General features: G+C 45.3%; 1 pseudogene; it reads left to right on the plus strand.

Moving 5' to 3' along the window:
* Positions 1 to 906: 906 nt before the first annotated feature.
* LOC147690177 (uncharacterized) lies at positions 907 to 17,935 on the plus strand (annotated as a pseudogene).
* Positions 17,936 to 27,700: the final 9,765 nt, after the last annotated feature.

Genomic DNA, 27,700 nt, shown 5'->3' on the forward strand with positions numbered 1-27,700 from the left:
GAGTCGAAACGTCGACGCCCAATTTATGATCTCACCCGGACCTTGTTTCACCCCCCAACTTGACGTGCTCAATTTGAAATTTATGTCCATTTTGCATTGATGAAATTGCATATGAATAATAATTTTCGACAAAAATGGTTCAGCATGGTTCAGGTGCTGCATTAGCGCAGGTCGCGCTGCCAGTGCGCTGTGTTTTTAAATTTACCTTTCTTGCATTTTCGCTATTTTGTTTGGATTCTCCCCTGTTTTTACCACTACTCTGCCTGGGCACTCGTCCCCTTACTTGCACTTAATTTTCGGAAAGTGCACCGCCGTTTGGCGGGTCCGGGTCCCGGGGTTGGACTCTTGTGGGCGCCATCTTGGCTTGGGTGAGTGGAAATTTAGGCGGGCGCCATCTTGGAGCGTCGCGACGCTCGAGCTCTTTATTGCGAAGCCTACTTAAGGCAGACTCGCTTGCTCATCACTTTGATTAGGTGCTGCATTAGCGCAGGTCGCGCTGCCAGTGCGCTGTGTTTTTAAATTTACCTTTCTTGCATTTTCGTTATTTTGTTTGGATTCTCCCCTGTTTTTACCACTACTCTGCCTGGGCACTCGTCCCCTTACTTGCACTTAATTTTCGAAAGCGCACCGCTGTTTGGCGGGTCCGGGTCCCGGGGTTGGACTCTTGTGGGCGCCATCTTGGCTTGGGTGAGTGGAAATTTAGGCGGGCGCCATCTTGGAGCGTCCCGACGCTCGAGCTCTTTATTGCGACGCCTACTTAAAGTCGTCCTCTCCCGCGCAGCGGGACCGCGCAGTGGGATGCCGTCGCTTAGCCGGAGTCGTGCCAGAGTCCTGCCCGTCTGCGCTCGTCCGCGTCGAGGAAGCGTGAGCGGGGCCGGGACTCTGGCACTTAGTCATCATACCACCATGCAGAATACTTTGCCGCTCAGGTACAATCGCGCCGCTCTTCTTTCTATTAGAGAGAGGCTCTCGGTGTGTGGTCATGATCCTGTGCACCCGCTGTCGGGCCCTTATGACTGTGCCTAGGCAGTTTGTCACTTGATACCCCCTCTGGGGTGCGCTTTGTGGAAAGGAATGCCCCAAGTACACGTACTAATATTTCTGAGCGTGTACTTAGCATATGGAGTCTGAACGTGAGATCGCTGGTCAAGCACCATCAGTCCTTACGTGATATGATCGAAAAGGACTCTCCTGACCTCATCTTCATCACTGAGACTTGGCTTCAGGATGCGGACACTGCAATAATCAATCTGGCATTCCCTTCCAACTACACAGTGTTCACTCTTAACCGCACTTCTAGAGGGGGTGGCATAGCTATGGTGATAAAATCTTGCTTCCCGGCTGAATGGAAAGCTCTTGACTTACCAGCGTGTGAGAGCGCTTCTTTTAAGGTAGCCTTCAGTCATCAGTTTACTCTTAGCGGTATGCTCATTTACCGCCCGCCAGGGAACGACACTGTCTTCAAGGCTGCTCTTGCTGACCTGGTCAGCTCCTTAGCTCCAAGATGTGCTAATTTTAACATCGTAGGCGACCTCAATATCCATCTTGATCAGAGGTCATCAGAACCTATTAATACCTTCCTAGCGGACCTTGAAGCCATGCAATTGAACCAACTAGTTACCTCCCCTACCCACATAGGAGGTCATATCCTTGACCCCTTCTTTACTACACTGGAGCAGGCTACGGCTTTTGACCCGATGGTGGTAGGCTGGACTGATCATCTGTTGGTTAAAGTTTCATGCCCTATATTTGACCCACAATTTAAACCTGTGGACAGACTGATCCTTAAAAGAAATTGGCATAAGCTCAAACTGGAGGAGTTTTTTAAGATCTTGGAGGCGCAGCCCCTGGGCAATCTGCTGAATGTGGAACAAGGATATGAGCAGTTTCGTAACTGGGTCCTAGCCGCCCTTGACTCTCTTATACCGATGCGCTGGTCAAAATGCCATGATAAAGTTCCCAGCCCATGGTATAATGATACTCTTGCCGAGCTTAAGAGAACGTGCCGGCGAGCTGAGAGGGCGTGGAGAGATCCTTTGATCCCACCTTGAAATCTTTGTATTTTGCCCAGCTTAAGATCTATCACAGGACAATCTGTCAAACCCGGGCCGCACACTATGCTTTCGAGTTTCAGAATAGCCCCAACCCATCTAAATTAATCTTTAAGGTTCTCAAAGACCTTATGGGGAAACGGGCCACCTCGGTGGAAATCTGCACGGACTCTCACTGTGAAAGTCTGGCATCCTTTTTCGTGGAGAAAGTGCAGGCAATCTATCGAGGATTTACGTCATCTGTGCCCGGTGCTGAGCAAACTGGTGTGATGGCTACGGTTCATGAAACCCTTTCCTCCCTGCCAGTAATGTCTGACGAGGTTTTCGATACTCTGAGCCTCAAAATTAAATCCGGCTCTCCATTAGATCCGCTGAAGCCAGAGTTATTCAAACTTCTTCCTCCCCTATGTCGTGAGCCTATATTGGATCTGATCAATTTATCGCTCACATCGGGTGTGGTCCCCTCTTCCTGGAAGCAGGCAGTGGTCAGCCCAATTTTAAAGAAGCCTAACCTTGACCCCCTATTACCAGAAAACTACCGTACCATCTCCCTTCTGCCCTGGACCGCTAAGGTTACTGAGGCACACGTGAACTCCATCTTGTCCGCCCACCTTTCTCGTAATAACATTCTAGACGAGATCCAGAATGGTTTTCGTGCACAACACAGCACCGAAACTGCACTGCTCTTTATGACCGAGCACTTGCGAACGGTGCTAGATGCTGGGCAAACAGCGGCGCTCCTTCTGTTAGATCTGAGCGCCGCGTTTGACACGGTGTCTCACGACATTCTGATCCGGCGGTTGGAGGAAGTGGGAATTGAGGGGTCTGCTCTCCAATGGTTTCGCTCTTTCCTCTCGGACCGGTTTTTTAAAGTGGCTATTCCACCTGGTCAGTCCTCTTTCCATCCTCTGGGGCTGGGGGTTCCGCAGGGCTCTGCGTTGAGCCCTACTCTGTTCAACCTATATGTGAAACCGCTGGCTGCAGTCGTCATACAATGTGGCCTAACCATGACATTGTATGCCGACGACACGCAGCTGGCGGTGACACTCAGCGGTGATCCCGAGGTGAACGCTCCCAGATTCCGTGCAGGACTCATAGCCGTGGCAAATTGGATGCGAACTAACTGTCTGCAGTTAAATGCCAAAAAAACCGAGGTCCTGATTTTAGGAAAACAGGCGGAGCTCTGGGGAGACCAGTGGTGGCCTCCAGAATTGGGGGTGACTCCCATCCCAGCTGCCGAAGTTAAGAACTTGGGGGTCTGGCTGGATCCTACACTCTCCTTCACCATCTATTATTTTTTAAGGTCACTAATTAATAATATATAGTTCCGTAATTAATTCATGCGTAACGGACTGGGATGCGATGCCTGTTAAGAATCGTCAAAAGAACGGATACTTATTATTTTCTGGGTATTACACACCTCGTAAAACAAGGTTTCAGAGGTTGGCAGCTAGCATTAGACGTTATCGAGGGAAACAAAAAACGGACAACAATTATATCCGATATGTGCTTTTTAGCGTGCCATTTTAGGTCGGAAAACAATCAGGGCAATACACTAGAAATAATATATCGACATGGTAATTTCTGTATGTTCTTTACGGTTTAATAAAAATTCATTCTACTCTGGTTTATTTTATTGGTTTACGGCATTTTATATTAAGAAGTTCTAATCCATTGTGACCTTTTATGCTGGTTGGTGAGTTATTTACAAAGCATATTGGGCATCACGGAATGGCTCATTATTAGAACACATTATTATTAAATGATTTGGGTGACAATGTTTACTAGGGCCAATGTCAGATACCAAGGAATGGCTCATTGTTAAAACACATTCTGACTCAATAATTTGAGTAACAATATTTGCTAGAGCCCATGTCAGATACCAAGGAATGGCTCATTGTTAAGCCACCTTCTCACTCGATGACTTGGGACACAGTATTTGCTAGAGCCAATGTAAGATACATTCTATTCTTAGATCCACAATATTAATTATGAATGATCATGCAAGCTTGTTTTAGGGAGACAATGTCTCGTAATTGTTTTATCATGTACAGAAAACACTTAGTATAACAATAATGAACAACTGGACTATCGGAATACATCCATAAAGATTATTTACAGATAAATTTTGTATAACACTGAACGATGGTACATATATTTATACAATTCCAAAACTCATTCATTTATCTGGAAACATACGAGAGGACTAAATTTCATCAACAGAGTGTATACTAGAGGACAGGTATTATTACAGAAAATGGTATAACTCATTGTTGATGTTAAGTCCCTTTGTAATGCTACGAAGCCGACAAATCCATACCGCTTCCCTTTGTCTAAGCATCTTAATTCTGTCTCCACCTCTTGTTGGGGGTTGAACATGATCTATGCCAAAAAAACAGATATTAGATTGATGCGGGTGGTTTTCCTGAATGTGCATAGACACAGGATATCTGTCATCTCTATTTCGTATGGCTCTCACGTGCTCCTGAATGCAGGTTTTAAGGTTTCTAATACTACTGCCCACATATATTTTGTTGCATGCGCATACAATAATATACACAGTGTAGGTAGTGTTGCAATTGATAACAGAATTTATGGAGAACTCCTTTTCAGTGTTATACTTGGGCCACCAGACGAGTCGAAACGTCGACGCCCAATTTTTGATCTCACCTGGACCTTGAAGTAGTGTGGCTCACTGGTTAGAGGCGGCAGACCCGAGAGCAGAGGACGGCCCGGGACCAGGGTTCGATTCCCGGCGCGGCAGGTTTCTGGACCAGGGTCAGCGGACTCGATAATTCTCTCGCCTCGGTGCCCACTCTGATCAGCGATCACACTCGGCAACTCTGGGCATTAGCTTGCCTCATCTTCACTAACGGCCCCACCAGACCGCCGGGGATGCCTGGTCTCACCCTGGAGATACCCATTAAGGGACCATCTCTCAGGGAAGCCAGGAAGGGTTTCGCAGCGGTCGAAGCGCCTTGGGACCCTACGGGTAAGTAGTGCGCTATATAAATGCCAATACATTTACATTTACATTTACCTTGATTCACCCCCCAACTTGATGTGCTCAATTTGGAATTTATGTCCATTTTGCATTGATGAAATTGCATATGAATAATATTATGGCTTGGGGAGGAGCCTAGCCTGCAACCATGATGGCCGCCTAAACCCTCGGCTCCGCCGGCCCGCTTGTTTTCCTTCCGTACCGCCACTTATCCTGCAACCTATCCTGTACTCTCGTCGTGGTATTGGACTTGGGAAGCAATGCTGCACCCAACGGTGTGCTCCCCGGCGTGCTCCCTGCGACATTAGTGGCAAAACGTCCTTGTCTCCTCTCTGCTGATCAATGGCGGCGACCGGGTCTTTGTTCTCAGGGGCGGCCGGCCCCGGCTACGATAACAGCGGCTACTGAAGGCAGGGCGGAGTCGGCCGGCGGAGAGCGGCTGCTGCACCGAGTTCTCCGCAACAGTGTGACACTCAATCCCTTTCATCTCTGCGCTTGCTTGATATCGCGGCTACCAGTGATACTTTTGTATCCTTCCCCCTGGATGATTCTGCAAGCTTTTCATTCTCGGGTGTTGTGGAGGGGGCCATTTTGAGCCGAGCGCTCTCTACTTGCAACTGACGGCCCGACCTGCTGCTGAGGGTGCTTACAACGGTCGACGCTGCACTACAATCGTGTGTAGCGTCAGTATGTGCTGCCCCTGTCCCCAAGACCTGGCTGTGTTTGTCGGGGCACCGATGGGATGACGGGCTGCGGAAAGGGGATGTCGGTGGAGGGGCTTGAGGACTGCCACACGTCTTCGAGCCCCGTGTGCATGGAGATACAGCATCCTCCTCTCCTGAGCTGCCCTTAAAACTCGGAGATATTCTCGGCGCCCTGGCTACCTTGCGAGCTGATTTGAGGGACAACGCCCTTGACCTGGGGAGCCGCCTAGATGCCATTGTGCCCATGCTATCCTCTACTGGTCGAGCTAGCATCTGTCTGCAGAGCGCTTCGCCACACCCTGGGCTCGATTATGGTGAGCTGCCTATCCAGAGGTGCATGGAGGCGCTTGGGGTGCGAGACCTGGTTACCGCCGCGACCCTGTCTGCTACAGCTGTGAAGAGGTATGGGACTCCTGGTCGGTTACAACGGCTGGGGAATCGCCTCTGGGCGCCATGTTTTGCACCCTCTTCGGGATTTGCTGGCGATTCTTTCTATTGTGTCCTGGGCATGCTGCTGTCGCTTCGGTGGTTTGACTTTGGAGGATTGCTGCGGTGCACTGCCCCTCTTTGTACACTCTTGGACCACATGGCTTTGAGTTGGTCGGATATTGGTGGACAGCGCCTTGTCCTGTTGTGGTCCTTGCGACTGTCTACCCTACTCTGGAAGGCTGTTTTGCTATTGCACCTCATCGGCACATTGGACCGACAGGGACAAGGTTGAAGATGTTTTTCCCTTTTACTTCTTGTGGATTGCTCTCCTGGGCTTGTGCTGGGTAGACGGGGGAGCCGGACGTTGGTTATATTTCAATTCGGGGTCGGGGGTGGGGCGGCCGAGGATATACAGTTTGGTTGTTTTCGGACACATAAGTTTGGCCCTCCTCCGGTTTTACAGGTATACCTTTTTCCTCCTTTCTCTTCTTTCTTTATTTCGGGAACTCTTTTTTGGGCGACAGGCACACTGCTAGGGGGGGGGTAGGCCGTAGCCTCTGCATGCGTGTAGGGTGGGGGGTAGGGGTGGGGGATTTTATTTTTGTCCGTTTCAGTTTCTATGGGCCTTATTTTTTCTCACTTTTTCTCCAATTCCTTTCCTTTTTCCTTGGGTCAATGAAATGAGTCGAAGTGGGGTGGGTGGTGTCCGGCACGCAACATGCTATGCGATTATCAATCCTTATATGATATCATTGTGCCGCCATTTTGATTCTGTTTTACTGCTTGCTTTTTCTTTGATGGACGTCGCCCACTTCTGTTTTGGACGGATTGTGTGAACTCTGATCCTTTCTAGCGTTTAATATTTCAATATGCTTTACAAAAACCGCAAAATTAAACCTTAAATTCTCCTTCTTCTCGGTAGTGCACGTATTTCCAGTGTAACCCAGGCTGCTTGTATTTTAACATGAGATGCTACTGAGTTGCCATATTGCTTGCTAATGTGCTTCAAAAGATGTCGAGGCCGGCCGGATGGTTGTAGGCCCGTACTTGTTTTCGGATACTGTGCAATAAAGGTTTCCAAAAATAAAAAAAAATAAAAAATAATAATATTATGGCTTAGAGTTTATTTGGGCGGTGATTCCGAAACCGATTTTTTCTCCATTGTAAAGATTGTAATCTACTCCTTGTCACAATTTTCTGATTCTTTCTATATGTCCTCTAAACACTTATATCATTCCTTATCACGTCTACCTTTGAACGTCCCCTCTTGGGCATATTCACCTTTAATCAATTTCTTGTACTAATGTGATTTTTGACAGTACTGAATTAATATTCAGAAATAGTTTTTATGAATTATGAAAAATATCTATTGGATTAGCAATGAATTAAATTGCTTGGTAAGAAATAAGTCTGTTGCTTTTGTTGTATCATATATGGGATTCATCACATTGAGCTGTTGAGTTATGATATGCTCTAAATAATGTAATATCTAATTGAGGTCAGAAGACCACCATGTCCGTGATTGCTTTTAAATAAAGCAGTTTTTTTTTCAAATGCAATTTGTTTTCCTTCAAGGAAAACGGGTTGATTTTAAAAATAACAAATTCAACTTTTTCTTTTCAGTTTTTAAGAACAGGCAGTGGTCCCCTGGTAATAAAAAAACTTTTTACAACCATTCACAAAGGGGGAGGGCTCCCTTGGGGGGACACCTTCCCATTTGCAAATGGGTTACCACCTACTTGAAGTAGGTGGTAAAATGAAATGCTTTGCGAGCTCATTCACGATCACAAAATGTTCAAACATACAATTAGGATTCACTATTTGGAAGGGACGCCCTAAACATGCCTCTTCCAAATACCGAATCGTAAACCCATTTTGCGATTCGGTAACAGGTTACCGAATCGCAAAATAGGTTTTCATACATGTAAAAAGCCTTTTTTGCGTTCGCAAACAGGACGATTCTGCGAATTGTCCCGTTTTTGAATGCAAAATTGGTTGACACATGTGGCCCATAGACAGCTACTGGGCCTTCTAAAAAAATTGGCAAAGTCAAACAACAAAGATTAACCCGCTGGCATTGGCACAGAATTGCACTGCTTTATAGCTGGATGGGCACAATTTATCAGTAAAATGTTGTCATTCAAATTGCAAGTGAGGCAGTGGCTAGAGTGGCTTGACCTTATTACCCCATGCTGTATGCTGTGATATATTGAAGCAAAATGTAAATGGCAACAAGTTAACAGACCAGTGGGTGAAGATAGCCGGCTCAAAACCATCCGGCTATGAATAAATGCATATGTTTAATTTTTTTTTTACATGAGGCTGTTGAGGTATCCTAAACTGTCTCTAGGGCAGACCTAAAAAGTTGTTTTCTACTACATTACAGGTTTGGTCCTTTAGGGCTAACACGATGATCCGTTACAGTCACAAAACAAAGTTAAATATTCTCACATTTATAATTATGGAAGTTAGGGTTGTTGACCTTTTTCTCTCCTGTATTTTTGGCAGGATTTCTTTCCAAGATCTGAAATCTTCAGGTGCGGCTGACAGAGGTGTGTACAAGGAGGCGCCCCTGTTTCAGCAAGAGCTGCATTGCTGTTAGTTGCCTTGCGGTGTCACTCATAGTCATGTTTCTTTCCAAGATGAAGCCTGTTTTTGCTTTTTCTTCGTGCTAGGAGAGAACTGCTGTTGTGGCTGTTGTCTTGCTGACACATGTTAGGATCCCTAGGATGTAATTCAGCCACAGATGAACTTTTGTCTGTTCCCCTGGAGGTCATAAGCAACCTAGGGGCATATTTACAGTGACGTTGTGATGGCGATAGGGGCCTTGCCTTATTTACAAGGAAGCATTGTGGTGTAACGATGCTTTGAAAAGAAGGCCAATTTTCACGCTCTGCTTAGCGTTTAAGAGGAGGGCAATGGGTGTCGCTGTGGGCGTTCCACCGCAACACCCATTTAATCTGATGCTGCCTTCTATTTACAAGGAAGACGTAAATAGGAGGCAGCGCCAGAATTAAGACCAGGGAAAACCTGGGGGCATATGTACAAGAGAAGTGGCGGAGTGAGGCCTTAGCCTTCCTTGCTTAGCGCCTCATTCCATCACTTCAGAAACGCAGGGCTTCACCATATTTACAAGAATGTGGTGCAGCCCTGCGTTTCCTCATGCGCTGGCACTACACTTTACAGCCTAGCGCCAACGCAGACACCCTTGCTTCATATTGCAAGGCTGTCCGCTTGCAGGGGAAGATTGTTTATGTGCAGGAAGGTGCCCCTTCCTGCACATAAACAATCTTTAAATGCCGCCTTGTAACGTTTATGTGTGCTGCTTAAGGAAGCACACACAAAAGTTGTAAACCAGCATTTTCAAAAAATTCTTGTTTATGTGCAGGAAGGGGGACCTTCCTGTACAGAAACAATTGTTGGCCTTTCACTGTTTGCATGTGTGCTGTACGACGCAGTACACATGAAAAAGAAAAAACGAGAAGAAATGAAACAATTCTCCAGATTTTCTCCTGGTCTTTATTCTGGCGCTGCCTCCTATTTATGCCTCCCTTGTAAATAGGAGGCAGCATCAGAATTAATGGGTGTTGCGGTCAAACACCCATAGCAACACCCATTGCCCTCCCCTTTCATGCTAAGCATAGCGTGAAAGGGAGCCTTATTTACAAGGCGGCGTAAAGCCACATTAAGTGGCTTAACACTGCCTTGTAAATAAGGCAAGGCCCCTGTCGCCATCACAATTTCACTGAAAGTGAAGTTGTGATGGCGATAAGGCCTTATACATATGCCCCCTGGTCTTACCCTGGCGCAACAAAGAGCAATATTTCATTTTTCCTAGTTTTTGCTATGTTCATGTGTGCTGCATTGTGCAGCACACATGAAAACAGTCAAAGGCCAAATATTGTTAATGTCCAGGAAGGTTCCCCTTCCTGGACATAAACAAGCATTTTTTTAAATGCTGTTTTGCAACTTTTGTGAGTGCTGCATTAAGCAGCACACATAGAAGTTACAAAGCGGCATTTAAAGATTGGTAATGTGCAGGAAGGAGAACCTTCCTGCATGTAAACAATCTTCCCATGCACGCAGACACCCTTGCACTAGGGTGCAAGGTGTTGGCGCTAAGCTGATAAGTGTAGCGCCAGCGCAGGGTGAAACGCAGGGCCGCACCATATTCTTGTAAATATGGTGCAGCCCTGCGTTTCTGAAGTGACGGAGTGAGGCATTAAGACAGAAATGCTAACGCCTCACTGCGCCACTTCCCTTGTATACATGGGCGTCCGCAGGGGGGGGGGCAAGGGGGGTCGCTTGCCCCCCCTGGATCGCCGGTCTGTCCTGTGCTGGCCCAGTGACAATGTGGTAATTACAGCAGGCTGTGCTGTTCTAGTGCGAGAAGCCCCAGGAGTTGAAACGTTCTCTCACTTGGGGCCTCTCACACTTTTCTCTGAACTCTAAACCCCTTCCGAATCTCCTGCAGACTGTGGCGTGGCCCATTGTCATTCTGTTAGCTCCTGAGCATCACATAAAGAATGACAATGGGCCCTCTGCCTTTAAGGTGCCTTGCAGTGCAGACATCCTACCTGTGTTTTTTTTTTATTAAATAGTGTCAGCTGACACCAATGCAGCAGTGCTGCGATTCACAACTTAGCCCATTAACAAGTAAATGGTCTTTTAAAGACTCCCTGTCTGTCTGTTTCCCTCCCTCACTCTTTGTGATCTGTCGGGCCAGGTGTCACAAAGGCAGTGTTATGGGTTGAAAGGCACGAGCCAGGGGTCACAGCCGCGGCCCCTGGTGACCCCAATATGACGTCCATGGTGCTGTGGCAGGATGCAGTGTGCAGAAACGCAGACCTGATGGAACAAGGGCCCACATGCATCATTGTTTCATTTTGCACTTCCTAATTTGCGATTTTTGGGGAATTGCAAATTAGGAAATGCAAAATGGGATGCATGTACATTTTCTAAAAATATTTGAGAATCGGTAAAAATCGCAATTTTTACCGATTCTCAAATATTATGCGATTACCAAAGTGTGAATTCGCAATTCCCATTCATTCCTATGGGCTGAAATGCCCATAGGAATGAATGGGAATTGCGAATTCGCACTTTGCTAATCGCAAATCCTGATTGCATTTCAAGGGTGGAGAGGGGGGTTCAAATGACCCCCCCCTGCACCCATGAAATGTTGTTTTCGCATCATGTTGCACACACACATGTCCTAAGGACATGTGTGTCCGTAACATGAATGTGTAAAAAATGCTTTTGCAGCGTTTTTAACACTTTTTGCAAATTTACCGAGTGGTTCAACCACTCGGTAAATTTGACACCCTAATTGCGAATTCGCAATTATGAAAGTAATCATGCATTGCTTTTAAGAAATCGCAAATTTGCGATTTCTTAAAAACAATCGCATTTTTAGAAATCGCAAAAATGTTGTGATTTCTAAAAATGCTTGATGCATTCCAAAAAGCATTTTTGGAATCGCAAACGGCCGATTTTAAGGAATCGCACCGTTTGCGACTCCAAAAATGCTTGATGCATGTGCCCCAAGAGAACGCTCTTGAAGTGGCCATGTTACGTGCCTGCAGCAAGCGGTGGGGTGAGGGGGGATTCACTGGCAGGCTTCACAGCAATGGCAGCATCCACAATGGTTCAGATGTGTGGGCAATGCACGGACCGCACAGCATTCTTACACAGAAGCAGGCCAGAGCCTTCCAAGTCACCTTCCTTTTGTTCTTTCGGGCCGTTTTCTCTAATTAAAAAGACCAATTAGTTGATCAGATCTGCTCTTCTTTAACGGAAAACACTTTGATAGGTGAAGGATTGGTGAAGGATTATGAAAAATGCATCCAGTGATTTATTAATGTACTAGGATTATATTTTATGAATAGATCCTGAAATAAATGAATGGCTTCTGACGGAGGGAGACAGAGGGCGACAGACAGAGGGAGGGGGGCGACGAAGGGAGGGAGACAGACGGAGACAGATAGAGGGAGACAGAGGGAGAGAGACAGATAGTGGGAGGGAGACAGAGTGAGAGGGAAAGAGAGGGAGACGGAGAGAGAGGGAGACAGGGAGGGAGACAGAGGGAGAGAGACAGAGGGAGGGAGGCACAGGGAGGGAGACAGACAGAGGGAGACAGAGAGAGGGAGACAGAGAGAGAGGGAGACAGACAGGGTGAGTGAGAGGGAGAGCGAGAGGGAGGGAGGGAAGGAGACAGATAGAGATAGAGACAGAGACAGACAGAGAGAGATGGAGGCAGAGACAGGGGCAGACAGGCAGAGAGAAACTGAGAGGGAGACAGAGGGAGGGAAACAGGGACAGACCGAGACAGGGACAGACAGCGGCAGGGACTAAGACAGACAGAGAGGGAGACTGAGGGATAATTAGAGAGGGAGGGAGACAGAGGGTGATAGAGGGAGGGAGAGGGAGGGAGACAGAGGGAGGGAGACAGAGAGAGAGAGACAGAGAGAGACAGAGAGAGAGAGGGCGACAGAGAGGGAGACAGAGAGAGGGAGACAGATGGAGGGAGACGGAGACAGACAAAGAGGGAGACAGAGAGAAAGGGAGGGAGACAGAGAGAAAGGGAGGGAGACAGAGAGAGGGAGAGAGACAGGGAGAGAGACAGAGAGAGAGGGGAGGGAGACAGAGAGAGGGAGAGAAGAGAGATAGATAGAGGGAGGGAGACAGAGAGAGAGAGTGGGAGTGGGAGGGAGACGGAGAGAGGGAGAGAAGAGAGATGAATAGAGCGAGGGAGACAGATAGATAGAGGGAGAGAAGAGAGATAGATAGAGGGAGGGAGACAGAGAGGGAGAGAGGGAGAGAGAGAGAGATAGGGAGAGGTAGAAGAGAGAGAGGTAGGAGAGAGAGAGAGAGAGAGATAGAGAGAGATGTGTGTATGCTTGGTCTGGTGGCTCAGTGGATGAAGGCGTCCGCTGCAGGGGCATGTGTTCAACCTCATGGTCATAGTTTTTTTGTTGCTCTAGCCCCAACCCCCTGCCCCAATGACCCCGCCCCCACCGGTGCAGCCCTCGGCCACAAACGACACTGTAAATTTGCCCCCCCCCCGAGAGAAAGTTTGTGAGTACCCATGCTCTAGAACCACATCAACCTGATATAGAATTTTTTTGTTTTTTCTTGCCATTTTTAGTTTTTCCCTCTGTGTTATGGTAGTTGCTGTGGCGCCTCACAAGATTTTTCTCTTCCCCCTATGGGTTTCTTTGTTTATTTAAGCTCTTTGTCTTATTAGATTTAAAAAAATTTTTAATTAAGACTTGTGCTCTATCATGTCGGAGAATGGTGATGAAGTTAAAATTTTGCCCCCCCCCTGGAAACATTTCTGCGGATGCCCATGCTTGTATATATGTCCCCTAGTTTTCTTTCTATGTTATTAAAACTGTGCTGTTTTCTGAACTCACTGACCCTTGATGCTCTTCTTTTTCAGACATACAGCACACCCTGATACACAGGCCTTCATTGGATGTGCTGAGAAAAGGCACTGTCAATTCTGCAACGGGAAGTGTCAATATAGTGGGAAGCGTTATTTACAGGGTGGAGAAGGGGGGCACTGCAGCAGCATTAAAAGTCAGAAAAAAACAATCTGTGGAATTGCTTGGTTTTTATGCGCATTTTCACCATTGCACCTTTTTGACAGGTTTTACCTGGCAACATTTGCGCGGGGAAAAAAATTGCAGTTTTAAATGCAAAACTTGTAACTCCCAGAAAGGTGGAAACCTGTTTTAACCCTCGTTCTTTCAGTGGTTCAGTCTACGCAGTCATTCATCGATTTGTCTGTGGTTGTTTTAAAATCTTGTGGAAGAATCCGCTGACAATAATCGTTAGCTTGGCTTTACTTTACTATTTTCCCCACTTGAATTGTGAGGAATTAGATCATTTGTGACCCTTGCTTTCCCACTGGATGTCTCAGGGGAACTGACACCATTTGGGTCCCTTTATTTTTGGGTGGTTTCTTGGGTTTTTCTTGCTGTTTATGATACCAGCTAGGTTATCATATAGCTTACAATGAGTAGACTTGAGAACAGGGCCGGACTGGAAACCAAAACTGGCCCTGGCAAAGTGCTCCGCTGGCCCCTAGGGGGGTTGGGAGTTTGGTCGAGCTGTTTGCCACAGCCGGTTTCTGCCGATTTCGTTGCAGCGGCCAATATTGCAGCCAAGGCCCTTAACATTGCGGCCCACCGGGAAAATGCCCGGTGCCCGCTAAGGCCAGTTCGGCCCTGCTTGAGACCTTTTCAGGCTTGTTATATGTAGGCGTTTGGATGTGTATGTTATCCACTTTCTTAAAAAGACTGTCTCGCCTCTCTAAAGTTTCATGAAATATATTGTGTGTGAATGTAGTCACCATCTTTTTAAGAAAAAAAGTTGCCTTCCAAATTACATATTTCTTTTACTGTTGTTGGTTATTATTAAGGCTCCCAGTTTTCTGTCTTTACTGATTTTAACAGATAAATATAGACAGAAAACATTGTGTTTCCTGTCTGTATTTATTTTTAAAAGAAGGAAAATATGAAACATTTGAGCGACTCTATGCTGTTTTTCGAGATTTCCAGGACAACAGCAGTTCAGATAGATAACATAGGAAGTTAAAAACAGGTTGAGATTTCCATAAATGCCCGCGCACGTTAACATATGTTCGTATTATAATGCTGCTATTGACCTGTAGGTGTCATTGTTTGCTACATTTGGCTGCTCATTGTCTAAAACATGACAGGCAGAAAAGTATGAGTGCATGTGTTTATTCGTTAAATACATATTCGCAAAACACAAAATAAATATGGGTAAATACAAATAAGATGGCCAAAAAAGAAATATAAATAAACACAGAAGGAAATGTTTAAAAAAAAATAGCATAAAACCGGGAGCTCTAGTTATTATACTCTTCCAATGATTGCCATTTGTAGCCCCTTTTCTGTTGCTGCATTAAGTGGCAGATCCTGTGCGCATGTATTGACTCCGCCCCTCAACCGTGAGTATACCCTGTTATTCGAAGTAACTGGCTGTTTGGGGTGGAGGTTCTTGAAAAAAGTTCCATGCCTCCTCCTACTAATTAGCCAAGCTACTTTCAAACGGCTGATTGATAGTCAGTAGTCCACTGTAATGAAGTTATTTTAAGGCTCATATTCATGGATTTGCTGTATTTGCCACATAAACCAGCATCTGATGCATTGCTTCTTGCTCAAATGGATCAAAAGTTACTAAAAACTCATCAGGGTGTGTTTCTGTTGCTAATTGGTGTGTTAAAACGGTACTAATGGTTTTAACCATTGCTCACACAGTGATTACATGTATAAACACAACAAAATCATGAAGCAGTACTGTTAATTTTTTGCCACATAATTTAGCCACCACTGCATTGGAGAGAGGATGTAACCTTAGAACTAAAACGGTCGACGTGGAAGCTTGGGAACCGGACGCTCAAATTTCCTGTGATTCTGGGCAAATCACTTAGGGCCAGATGTAGGAGAGAAAATACCGGTCGGTAACGGCCGATTTCGGCCGTTACCAACCGGTATTTAGGATTTGGCATGTAGGGGCCATCATTTTACAGAATCGGTAAATTTACCGTTTCAGTAAATTTACCGATTCTGTAAAATACTGAATCGGTAATTTTACCGATTCGGTAAATCCACATGTAGGTGACACTCCTAAGAGTGTCACAGGCCCTTAAGAATCGGTATTTTACCACCCAATCCAATTGGGTGGTAAAATACCGAATTCAGGTGTGCATGCACATCTGTGCATGCACACCTGTGCCATGTGGCACACAGACATGCCCACATGGCACAGGGCATTTCTGTGTGTCACATGGCACACATGCCTGTATTTGGGGAGCTAGAGGGTGTCAAAGTGACACCCCCTGCACCCTTGCAGGATTCGGTATTTACCGAATCGGTAAATACCGAATCCTACCGATTCGGTAATTCTTAAATTCAAATTACCTACATCTCCCCCCTTCATATTTACCTACTCTTAAATACCGAATCGGTAAAATTCGGTATTTAAGAGTCGGTAAATATTAATTACCTACATCTGGCCCCTAATCTCCCCGTGCCTAACAAAAATGAATGTGTCCTTATGTAACGAAACTGGTTCTATGAAAGAGCTCTGATACTCGATATCTTCGAGTCTAGCTCGCGCTATAAAAAAAAAAAAAATCCGCTGCATAATTTGGTCCTCCTTTGACACCCGATTACAGTGTATCTAGCCTAGTTGACTCAACCCTGCCGTTCGGGTCAATGCGAAATTAACAGCCATTATTGCTTGCACGTGCAGACAACAACTTTTATTCACACGGACTTAACAACAATATATTAGGTAATTAACTACCCCGAAACATAACTGATAAAAATTCAATTCGTGTTTGCTATAGAAATGGTAATGCCCAGAACTATGAGACGCAGAAGCTCTGAACGCTTTATTGGACGTTAATTATTTCATTTTTCTCAAGGCGGGGATATAAAAAAAAAAATCCCATCGTAGTGGACACTGATTTCTTACACTGCCCTTCCTTGCTTTATTGTGTATCTTCTTTTCTTGTGGGTAAACAACAATAGAATACAAAAAACTGCCAGCTGATGGCGTTCCAAGTCCTCATGTGAAAATTACAATACCAAATTCCAGTTCTGATTGTAGATCATTCGAAAGACAAGTTTAGAATGTTTTGCTCTTTTATTCATCCCTTCACAGTGCTATTGCTGAAATTAGCAACATCGGTTACAGATGACTGGCCACAAGCCAAAAGCATTATTCCTGGGAAATGTTCTTCAGTAGAATTACTTTCAGGTTTGGGTGTAAAAAGAACAATTTTGAGTCACGTGAGAGAGAGAGGGCGCATGTTATACTGAGATGTCGAGACGGTCACACCCTTAATATTTTGTTTTCAATATTGTTTTGCTTATATCTGTGTGGCGCTGTGCGGTGTATATCAAACAGATTGTGGATTTTCCTAAACTGGGGGGCATATTAGCAAGAACCTCGTTAAAACTATTGACGTTTTAGCGGCAGGAAACTGGCGATAATGGGCTTGCTAATATGCGTTATAGAATTCCAATAGAAGCCCAGGTTAGAGGCTCTGCCCATACAACAGTTCATTGCGGGCCCAGCGACATCACGCAAGTGCACATGGTCCTGGCCCCCAGCTGAGCTCCATGCTGAGTTGTTCACTAAAATCAGGTGTACAACTCGAGAGGAAACACCTCTTGCCCATATAAGCACTGTAGTGTGTGCTTTACACACAGGGCACTGACAAACTCATACTAACCCCTGTAACACCATACACATATAAGGTCCTGACGAAAGCCAGTAGAAGAAAAGGCCTGGCTGAAACTACTTGACCGCACAGGACGTCGGAGGCCATAAGTCTACTGTGCACGTCCGATAGCCTTTGTTTTTATTGACTGCGTGGGGCCCACCATCAAAACAGTCTTTGGAACACCCAGGACAGTATTTTAAACCTCACAGCAGCCTCTGGAACAAAAAAAAACCCGCTCCGCAGTAATCTGGCATCGAAGCACATCTGAGGTACACTCGGTACCTCGGGTGGGGCCCGATGATGAAGCATGCCACCAACTAGGTTGGTGCGTGAGGGCCTTCATAAAACCTAATGGTTTTTCTCCACCCGCAGACGTACAAACAATTTAAACCAGAGCTAGGTCTCATTGATTGCTAACATTATTCATATTTTTGTCATTTCAGGATCACTCCGAATGTGCTTACATAGGATTTACAAGTAAGGTCACTGCATGTTGGAAAATATACTTCCACCCACTTAATAATGACTAAATACAAGGGGTGGAAAAAAGTTTGGGGTATTTAATCCTGAGGAAGGCCAAACGACCCAAATGAGCGATGGATACCAGCCAAAACATGTCGACAGGATAGCAGATAGTTGGGATAAAGAAGCAGTAATATATCCACTTCATCACCGTTATTCATTTCAATCCTATATGTGGACCCAGTATTAAAGAGGAACAGGGACATCCCCGAGGTAGTTTTAATTAAATCATTTTCTGCACAGATGATTCCTCTATATATGTGTGTATTGTCTTCCCCCATTGCTCCATCCCCGGAGTTGGTCTTCACAGGGATGTTGTAACACGCCAAATGATGAAGTATGATTATGAGTGGTTGAGGGCATTTATAAAGTGCCTTTCGTTTTCCCCCTGAGAGATTTTTGTTCTGAAATAGAATTTCATTGCCTCCTTTTCCTTTTTGTGTGTATGTATATTGTCATAAATAAGGGAGAACGGAAATGGATGGGTACCTCTCACCCCTTTCTTTTGTGTGTATCAACATAATATATACCTATCTAGATGAGCAGCCATTGTGGCAGGTTTCATTTAATTAGCAAATCAATTGAATATTTCACAGAAGCTCCAATAGCAGCACAGCATTTGGGAATATCAAAGAAACCATTATTTTGGTGGGTATGTTAGAATTTGTGTTGACTACATATGGAAAATTCCTAGTTCATCATGGGCATCTTTCACATGAAAGAGGAGTATAGTGTAGAGCACAAGGCGGGGACAGATGTACAATGACCTGTATACAGCACTTAGGGGCAAAGTCTTGACTACACAGCCTCACTTATCTCATATACACCATTACTGAGATCACTTTTACATATTTCCAGTCCCTAAGATATTATCCCTGGGATACCATCATTCTGATTTCAACACTTCTGACTGACACATTAGGTATTCCTACACACAAGAGTCCTGTGACGATTATCCAGGCAGGCACTCTACATGTTTTTGGAACTATATGCCCTCTGGGAGACCACTTGACTCTGGACTTTGTCTTCATCCAAAGCAAGCTTTTTTTTTAACATGGGTATCTCCTGTCTCCAACATTTGACCTCAACCGTGGTATAGTTGGTTGCAGCTGATTGACAGTTATGTGGACATTTATGAATGTGTGTGGGTACTGCTCTCTGTTTTACCCTTTTTATATGTTTGTTCGGTATGTGTGCTACGCTAGATCAGTGCCTGCTCACTATTGTAAATCAAAATGTGTGGCCTGGTCCCAAAAGGTCACCAGGGCTCTAACGCGCACTACAATAAATTAAAAATCTCCAGTTATACGTTTCAGATACAATTTTATCAGAAGTTGCGAAGAACATCAATGTTTCACATTACTGGCGTATACATTGAAAATTATTCACAAGGTAAACAATAGTATTTCCATCATATCAGTACATGTTCAAATCATAATTCAAATCAATGCGTTAAAAACCCCAATGCATTTCGGGGCTGAGGCCCCTTCGTCAGGGGTCTGTTAAGGAAAAAGAAGAAGAAGGAAACTCAGTTACTAATGGTGCCATTGAGGCTTATAAACTTTTAATGGCTTGTGCTCTTGACGATTATTACCGCGAGTATAGAGTAAACTCGATAAATCCTATATCAAGAAGTTTATTTCGTGGCAACGGTCAATCTAAAAGGAAAGGATTGTTTAAGTATCTGATTTTAGGAACTCTGTATAAAGGATTTTTGGTGTTTATTAAGTTTTATGAATTGGTTTACCTGAGCCTTGCTTGTATATTATGTATCTGCAAAAGAAACATTATATTTGTAGTCACTTCCAAGGAGTGTCAGAATTCATATTATCATCAACGTGAAGCGTTGTTTTAAAATAACGAATTTATTTGCTCACCTTCGAGTCTGTTTTGGACCGAAAATGAAAATGCCCTGTGGGAATGAAAAAAATATATATATTCCAATGAGCGTCGTGATGTTTAAGAAGTCTGCATCTCGAACTATATTGAGTGGAAAGAAAGGATTTTTTTACCTGCGAGCCTCCAAAGAAGTTTAAACAGTCTCGCTGGTTCATTAAAGTAGTCTGGCTGTAAATGAAAAAATAGACGCATTCAGTGGCCTGCTCATTGTTTTAAAATGGTGGAGCACACATTAGTGCTTATTTAAAGTCTTACCGATAGCGCAAATCGTCCCGCGCGGTGTGGCGTTTTCAATCGGGAAGGCCGACCGGAGCTAGTCCTCTTAGTTGTTAGTCCTTTTTTATTGTTTACCCACTATTGCTTAACACGTTGCAACAGATGAAGGACTTGTTCATTAGTGTTATATGGCCGCCATTAGTAAAGGGGCAGGGTTGAATATTGAGTGATAGTTTGAATTTTTAGACTTATTGCAGTGAATATCACGCTATGATGATGCTCAAGAAATATTCAAATGGTTAACAACCTTTGCATATAAGAACCCTAATAATGAAAACATAGTCAACATCTATAAAAATAACAAAAAAATAATAAATAATGAATAAATAAAAATAACAAGAGTGGTTACCACAGACTCAGGTAATCAAGTTCAAATAAGAGAAGATACTACTCCACATATACAAATTCCTGCCTATTTACAATCTGAAATAAACCTTGCGTCGCTGAAGCGCTTATGTGTGTTGAGTAGGTATCAGTCTATCATTGTATCGTGTGTATGTACATATCACTGTGGATTAGAAGCCCTTGAGGGTCTGATTGTGTTAAGAGTTCTTAATTTTGGAATAATTAAGTTTAAAGCTTTAGAGAAAGCAGATCATTTCCATTTTCCTTTTGGCCCATAGGAATGAATGGGAAATACCGATTCAGTAAATACCAAATCGGTAAATATCGATTCGGAAAATTCCGAATCGGAAAGGGAAAAAAGTGAAACCTAGTAGTCAGCCAATCAGCTGCTACCACCCACCCCCTCCCAAAAAGGGGCTGTGCAAATCCACACAGGTGGAAGTAATCAGAAGCTGCTGGAGAGGGAGAGCAAGCAGAGCAGAGTCACTGAGCCACAGGAAAACTTTATTTGTGCATTAAAAGTGTGAATATGACAAGCAGCAGTGAAAAAGAAGCTACAGAGAGGAAGAGAAAACTTAAATTTAGCACCATGGAGCTACAGGTCCTTGTGGAGGAGGTGGTAAAAGAACACCAGAAATAGTTTGGCAAGCTGTCCCTGACTGTGGCTGAATCTGCAAAAAGAACGATTTGGCTGGAAATACAGACTAAGGTGAATGCTGTAGGAGTAACTCCAAGGGATATAGACAACCTGAAAAAGAGGTGGTATGACCTCAGGAGCATTACCAAGAAGAAAATAGCAGAGCTCCACAAAGAGGCAAACAAAACTGGAGGAGGGAAGAACCGTGCACCACCCCTGACTGAGCTGGAGGAGTTGGTGGGGTCTACCATTGAACCAGAGAGTGTCTGTGGACTGGTAGATGCAGACAGCTTAGCCAGAGCTGCCGCAAGAAAAGGTAAGATGCATGCACAGCAATCACCCCCACACCATCACCTTCCCTTTTCCCTAAGTGGCAAACTTAACCCCACTGTAGTAGAGGCAGTATTAGACAGGAGCAATGCATCATGGGACATGCTGTATTTTAAAAACCTACCATGTCATACAGCACAGCAACGAAGAAGTTAGGCAACACATATCCTTCATAATGAGGCTGAGGCAATATGTACAGTGTTTGAGTGAAACAATGTAATTGTAGAAGCAGTGAGACAGGAGCACAGAGCTAATGTATGCTTTTATGTCTACAGGCGAGACATCTCGTAGGCGTACCAGGGAGGAGGAAGGCACAGCATCACAGAGGGATGACAGCCAGGAGGCAGGCCCGAGTGCAGATAATGTCACAGAGTACACAGGTGCACAAACACCACTGCCACCATCCCAAGACCTTGAAATGTCTCCACATCTGCAGGCATCCCCAGAACGTGCAGGATCCCGTCTGCTACTTTCCTCACCTGAACTGCCTGCGTCACTGCCGCAAACAACACCTGCACCTCAAAAGAGCAGGAGGCATGCAGTTGCTCCACTGGTACAAATGGAAACTTCAGCTGGTGAAATGGAGGGTGAAGACACTCAAACCTTGGCTGGGGAAGGAAGCACTGCCACACAGCAGTCCAGTGCAGAGACTGGCCGTATAGGTTTCAGACACCCCAGGGCCAGAGATAGCAGTGATGCACAACATGTGGAGCGTCCCAGTGTCTTTCTTGAACTGGAGGGTACCATGGTAAAGATCCAAAGAATGCAGGGGAAGTCCATCCAGTCTGTGCAACACCCGATGAGGACCCTAAATACACATATGGGAAACATAGGGAAGGGCATCAGTGCACTGGTAGATGAGAATAAAACCATGGCATCAGGTATGAGGGAGATGGCCACAGGTGTGCGGGACATGACACAATCAGTGCAACTCCTGTGCAGGAAACTGGACCAGGACAGGTTAGCAAGACGCAAGGACAGACAACATGCGCAACAACTAAGTAAGGCTATGAACCGCCTGGCCACAGCCACATCCCTTCTCTGCAGACGATGCATCAACATGCAATAGAGACCATCACACAGCAGCAGTGAGGTGTCTAGGGGCCTTGCAAGGGTGACCAGTGCTGCAGAGGTGCCGCTTCATGCACACACAGCACAAACTTCTGCTCTGGATGTACCGGAAAGTGAGGAAAGCACCAGTAGGAGCTGCATGACAAGCCCCCCTGTAGTTGAGACACGGAGGAGCAGCAGGCGCCATGGTGAGACAACACTCCAAACACCCAGTGAGGACAGCCAGCCACTTTCATCTGGCACTGATAGGCGTGCCCGGAAATGACTTGTACAGACCACTCTCAATGAACTTAAATGGTGAAGTGAGACCGGACTACCATTATTACATGGCTGACATTGTTGTAAGAAATCTTTGAATTTTAGTGCCTGCGTAGTGCCAAATATTAAACTACGTTGGGTGCATGCTCCACCTGTCTGTGTGTGTTTACTTACTCAAAAGTAGTTCCGCATGATCTCTGCTCTTCTCTGTCTGTCGTCTGTTGGTGGTGCAACTCCTGCTGTGTTTGGGTCAGGCAGTGCATGTTCATCATCGTGGTCCTCATAGTCACTCAATTCCACTTCTGTGCCTTTCTTAATTGCAAGGTTGTGTAGTATTGCACAGGTTGCAATTATCTTACAGCAGATTATAGGTGAATATTGCTGTGCACCTCCGTTTTTGTGGAGGCACCGGAACCTGCGTTTCAATAGCCCAAAGGTGCGCTCCACGACGTTCCGTGTGGATTTGTGTGCCTGGTTGTAACGTCTCTGGCTACGGGCTGAAGGGTTGAGGTAGGTGTCAGGATGAATGAGCGGACGGCATATGCACTATCCCCTGTTTGAGAAGAAGAAAGCCATTACTCACATGCACACATACACATGCATTGCCAATATCTATCAGGGTGTGTCACAGTGTTTTACCTAGCAAGTATCCTTTGCCAAATTCCCCCGCTGTCAGCCGTGTGTAGATCCTACTGTTCTGAAAGATGTAGGAGTCGTGGGTACTTCATGTGAACTTGGCCACAATGTCTGTGATGATGTGTTGGCATCACAGATTACCTGTACAGTGATGGAGTGGGTTGACTTCCTGTTCCTGTAAATGTACTCTGTGGCAGCAGGTGTGCATATGGGGATGTGGGTGCCATCAATACAGCCAATCACGTGTGGGAAATGTGCTATTTGATAAAAGTCAGTCTTGGTTTTGAGTAGTTCCACGTGTGTGTCTGGGAAGCTGATGTAATGATGCATCCTCTGCATCATGGCGTCAAGGAACTTCCTGAAAAAACGGGACAGGCAGCTCTGAAACACCCCACCTGCCACAGCAATCACCCCTGGTAACTCCCAGACGAAGCAGGTGTAGGCTACAGAGCACCTGCACATGAGGTGGGATGGCATGGGCCCTTGGGGTGGGGTGCTCCAAAAGTGGGTGCAGGTCCCTGATCAAGTCCAGGATGGTTTGGGGGTATAGCCTGTACCTTTGCAGGATCTCTGGTTCTGTGAGTTGAAATAGTGTTATTCTCTGCCTGTACACTTGCTCCTCCCTTAGCCAGACCCTCTCTTCCGCTTCCTGTAGCCATAGCTGCCTTGCTATCACGTAGAATGCCGCCATTCTGGTCACCCTGTTGCATTTTGGGTCCATATTTATAGCCTGCACCTGGTTACCACCTGCTTTCAATCCATGGTAAATACAGACTCTTAAATGATGATTTCATGAAATTCGGTATTTTAGAAGTCTCCTACATCTCAAAACCCATTTTTTTCCATTTCTTATTTACCGATTCGCTAAATACCGAATCGGTAAATTCCGAATCGGTAAATTCAGAATTGGTAAATTCAGAATCAGTAAATTCCGACTCCTATTTACCGATTCGGAATTTTTTTAACACCTACATCTCATTATCCAAATACCAGTCGGTAACGGCCGAAATTCGTTATTTTCGGCCGATACCGACCGGTATTTGGCTACCTACATCTGGCTCATAGCGCTTTATAACATTCAAATTATTGCACGCCACTCATGTTATTTGTATGAGTCTCCAAAACTACATCACCCTCCAAGAGTAGGGGCCACATGTACAAAAAGTAGGAATTGCAATGTCCTAATTTTAATGTAAGAACTCTTACATTCTGTAAGTAGTGATTCCTAGTGGGTCACAAATTGACCTCCCTCATGAATGTTAATGAGGTAGGTCACAGTTGCGACCCATTAGGAATTGCTGTCATCACAGAGATGGTGGTTTGCTGACCGGCCTGCTGGGGTCAGCAGACCACCCTGTCTGTAAATGCTTTTTAATAAAGCAATTTTTTTATGCTGCTCTTTTTCCTTAAAGGAAAACAGAATGTGTTTCAAAAAACAAAATGAAACATTTAAGTTTCATTATTAAGTGAGGTAGTGGGCCTGTGTGACCACCACCTGCTCTAAAAAAAATATTAATTTTAACATTCACAAAGGGAAAGGGGTCCCTTGGGTATCCCTTTCTATTTGTGAATGGTTACCACCTCCTAAGAGGTGTTGGTAAAAAATGAAGGTTTTGCAACTGTAATTTGGCCACCCAACATTCATACATACCATTGTAATTCTGTATTTGGAAGGGCACCCCTAAACATGTCCCTTCCAAATACTGAATCGCTAAACACAAATTGCAGTTCACAATTTGTGATTTGTACATATAAAACAGCATTTTTGCAGTCGGAAACAGCGCAATTTTGTGAATCACACAGTTTTCGACTGCAAAATTGCTTTGTACATATGACTCCTAGTGTTGGCTACTTGACCTCATTAACTCTTAGAGAATCAAAGCGTAAAGAGGAGGTTCTTGGCATTTCAGTAAGTTTAAAGTTGTACCAGTATCATGAGGATCCAGAGACAAATGACAGAGCTTGTCACAAGGATTGCCTAGTTGCCCTGAATTCTCTAGACATTATAGAACTGGGCTGATGTCCGTGATGTCTCAGACATGTCGGCAATTCCTATCCACATGTTCAACACAACTGCTTGACAACACATTCAGTTAGTCACTAACAAGACGTTGAATAATGTTGTAGTGGGAACAAGGTCAGTTCAAGGTACACAAACACATGCTTAGTTCAGTTGCCAGTTAAGAAGACACTGATATTTCCAGTTTATCCATCATAGTTGGGACCTCAAAGATGCCTCAACCCATGGTTCTGGGATCTATACTTTTACCTTAGTTTGGCAGGTGAAAACAGCTACAATTATTGATAATGCAAAATTCACATCAACACATGATAAGACTGATCCTAACTTATGACTCTCATCTTCAAAAAAGATGTTGCGGATTTAGTCACAGGCAGCAATAATAGCCCTGGAGTCCTGCATACTTCACACCATTGCAATGCACTGGTGCATCCTACTTGAGCAGAAAATGGATGCTGATTTCCACTTACCGACCAGGATAGGTGGGGCACCATTGGCACATCAATCTGGGCCTACTACCACTCACCTAGCTGGTAATTGGACGTTCTGTCAACACATTGAAATATTACAAATTCATTGAGGTATTATCAGGGTTTCCAGATCTCAGAATAATCTCACTAACCCTGTTTTGAGGAGTCCTGAATCTAACAGCAGAAATAAAAAGAAAGTACAGATTTGCGATTACTTTTATTTTCTGTAGCTAATCTTACTTTTCTCCTCCTACATTTAGAGGGTAGGCTATTGAAGGCCTAAGAGAGCTATAAGGGTCAATCTTGTGATGTCATCAAGGGATGGAATTTTGGTAAGTTTTTACTACTGTGGAGGTATGGTTCTACTGATGAATAAGAGTTGTGAATACAAACAGAGTAAATGTTATTTTATGTTATCAGGTTGGAGTTATTGAATCCTTCCTGATCTCAGTTTGTTCACATTTTATTAATGTAAACCAATTCTATCCTCTTTCGTATTCTCAATTCTCTCAACATTTAGTTCACTTCTTTTAATTTTGAGCCTGTGTGTATATGACAAAGTCACCCAAAGCCACCCATTGCATTCTCCTTTTCCATTGCCTCTCTCTACAGCAGGGTTCTTCAATCTGTGGGGCGCGCCCCCCTGGGGGGGCGCGGCGCCATCCCAAGGGGGGCGCGGCGCCATCCCAAGGGGGGCGCGGCGCCATCCCAAGGGGGGCGCGGGCTCCACTTCGATCTTCCCTTTGTGCCCGTTTCTTTGTCTGGGTGATTCTCCCAGGAGGGGGCCAATTCAATTCACGAGTCGACACCTTCGGCTGCGTGCGAGGCAGGGGTCTCCTCTGCTAAAAACGAAAGCAAACAAACAGACACGCTTTCAGTTTTAGCAGAGGAGACCCCTTGCCTCCCACTGTAGCTGAAGCTGTCAACTCCGTGAATTAACCCCCTCCTGGGAGAGTTAGCTCTTCCCAGAAGGGAGAGAAGGTTTCGCAGAGGTTTTGAGGCACAGGCAGGGTGGGCTCTGGTCCAGGGCCCCAGCCTTTCAAGGGGGGTGGGAGTGAGGGGGAGTTGGGGGGGCGGGAGTCCTTCAGTTATTTTGGGAAGGGAGGAAGAGGTTGCAATCCGGGTTTGGCCATGAATCGGGACAGTGGGCTCTGGTCAGCGGTCCTCAACTCATGAGGATCTTTGTGTGGGCACCCGGTGTTCAGGGATGTTGGTCTGCAGATTCGAATTTGAATCATAAAAGGTGTGAGGGTGGAGTGGTGGATGTATGGGTGGGGGGTGGATGGATGAGTGAGGGGATGGATGGTGAGTGAAGGGGTGAATGGATGGTGGGAGAGAGGATGGATGCATGAGTGGAGGGATGGATGGGAGTGGATGATGTGTGTATGGTTGGAAGGGTAGATGGATGGGTGGAGGGGTGGATGGATCAGTGAAATGGTGGATGGATCGATGGGGGGGTGGATGGTGGACGAGTCGGTGGGTGGATGGATGAGAGAGGTGATGGATGGATTGATGTATTGATGGGTGAAGGGATGAATGAATGGATGGATGGATGAGTGAAGGGGTGGATGTGGGGATGGATGGGTGATTGAGGAGGGTGGATGGACGGGGGGATGGATGGAGGAGTGAAGGGGTGGATGAGTGGTCAATGGATGGATTCATGAGTGGATGGATGAGTGGGTGGATGGGTGAAGGGTGGATGGAGGGATGGTGGCTGGGTGAGGGGGGAATGGAGAGAGAGGGGGAGGATGGATGGATGGATGGATGAGTGATGACGTGGAT

This window comes from Lissotriton vulgaris, chromosome 9 (genome assembly GCF_964263255.1).
Source record: "Lissotriton vulgaris chromosome 9, aLisVul1.2, whole genome shotgun sequence".
NCBI lineage: Eukaryota > Metazoa > Chordata > Amphibia > Caudata > Salamandridae > Lissotriton > Lissotriton vulgaris.